The 1,740-nt window shown below is 32.8% G+C and overlaps 1 long non-coding RNA gene across 1 annotated transcript; it reads right to left on the bottom strand.

The window, feature by feature from the left end:
- Positions 1-308: 308 nt before the first annotated feature.
- LOC149244678 (uncharacterized) lies at positions 309-705 on the bottom strand. Its single transcript, XR_016245846.1, has 2 exons — positions 575-705; positions 309-410 (listed from the first exon to the last, which is right to left on the bottom strand). It is a non-coding gene; the product is annotated as an uncharacterized LOC149244678 (long non-coding RNA).
- Between the last annotated feature and the right edge of the window lie 1,035 nt (positions 706-1,740).

Genomic DNA, 1,740 nt, shown 5'->3' with positions numbered 1-1,740 from the left:
TACAGAAAATTATGGAAGCTCCCAAATGTACCGGCAAAAATGGTACAGAAACAAGAACTATGGTCGAGACACTAAAAACGACCCCAGTGGAGGAACACCAAATCCTTTAGAAAGGAGAAAACTATTCATGCATATATATAAAGAGTCCTGCCGCAACCTAGCCATAATACATATGGAACAATGGCTAGATTTCCTATCTCATCCAAATTCACTTAGAAGCACCGGACAAGGGAGAATCGAATACCTGGAAGAACCATGCAAAAGTTAGTGCCTGTGCATCTACTCAGGCTGGGAGAAACAGAGGAATACCCATTTCGAAACTCTGAAAAAACTCTTACCTCTGCGGGAGGGCCATCCTCTTATCGCTGTGACTCTGCTGGAGGAAACAAGGTAGTAGTTGGAGAACATGGCTGCAAACAAAGACAAATAGATTAGAGGTATTCGTTCAGGCGATGAATCAAACCCGAAGGTAGAGTGTTGACAGTGTATTCCCTTGACACCAATGGAACGTACTTCTATCTCTGATCAGAATTGAACAGACTGGAGCTATAACTCATAGACATCCACTATTTACCTCATAGGGTTGGGTTAGTTCATGATATTATACACAATCCGCTGCAAGCCACAGTTGGACACCTTTATCAATGTGCCTACATGCAAAAACACACCTGGCCTCAAACCTGCATGCAGAAGCGCAGTTGTCCTCAAAATAAAACCTAGGATATGATGTTCAAAAAATTATATAACGAGTTTAAAGGTCGAACTTAGGTTAAAACGACAAAGTAAATGCATTGATCACTTAAATAACGAGTTTAAAGGTCGAACTTAGGTTAAAACGACAAAGTAAATGCATTGATCACTTAAATCTAAAACAAGGTTGCAAAATAAAACTTAGTATACAATCTTCCAAAATTTATATAACGAATTTAAAGCTCGAACTTAGGGTAAAATGGCAAAGTAAATGCTCTGATCACTTCAATCTACATTGGGATAAGCGAAGCCTGCAATAAGAGGTCCTTTTTTGCCCAGCCAAAAACTTTGGTTAAAATTTTGATAGACGAAAATTGTTATTTTAAAACATTGGTTAAACCATGATAATGCTAAAAAAAACATGGTCAACGAATGGATTAATAGGCGGTCAACGATCTATCGATCGCTATAGTCCAGGCAGGGACTAATAAGAACAAATTCTTATGAGATTAGTCGTGAATATAATCAATTCCAAAACACCATGAAAGAGTCTCACATTTATGACATTAAGAGGGTTGAAAATTAAAAACACTTTCACTTGAATTGTCTATCTCATAGTCAAGACTTAAATTTCAAAAATATTTGTCTTTTTTAACTCCATCCATCTATATTGATTTTAGAAAGCTTCTCATAATACTTTCCAAATATAAAATTAAAATTGTAAAGAATTTAGAAAAACTCATTAACTTCTTAGGTTTGATAAACAATATTCCATCATAATAAAAATTATTCTTCTTCCTCATCATCCAAATAATAATATGAAATTTTTGTAAATGTTTTTTTTTTCTATAAATTAAACATAATTATATTTAATAAAATTAACCTATTCTATTTAAACAATTCTCCACTAATCAATCCATCCATCAAAAATATATATATATATATATATATATATATATATATTATTGTTCTTCTTCTTCATCGAAATAATGATATGAAATTTTTGTAAATGTTTTTTATAGATTAAAAATAACTATATTTAATACAATT

The sequence above is a fragment of the Pinus tabuliformis genome, chromosome 8 (assembly GCF_031772625.1).
Source record: "Pinus tabuliformis cultivar Carrire ecotype Pingquan chromosome 8, CPIR1, whole genome shotgun sequence".
NCBI classification, from domain to species: domain Eukaryota; kingdom Viridiplantae; phylum Streptophyta; class Pinopsida; order Pinales; family Pinaceae; genus Pinus; species Pinus tabuliformis.
Note: the sequence above shows the minus strand (reverse complement) of the source record. Positions and strands in the feature narration are given on the sequence as shown.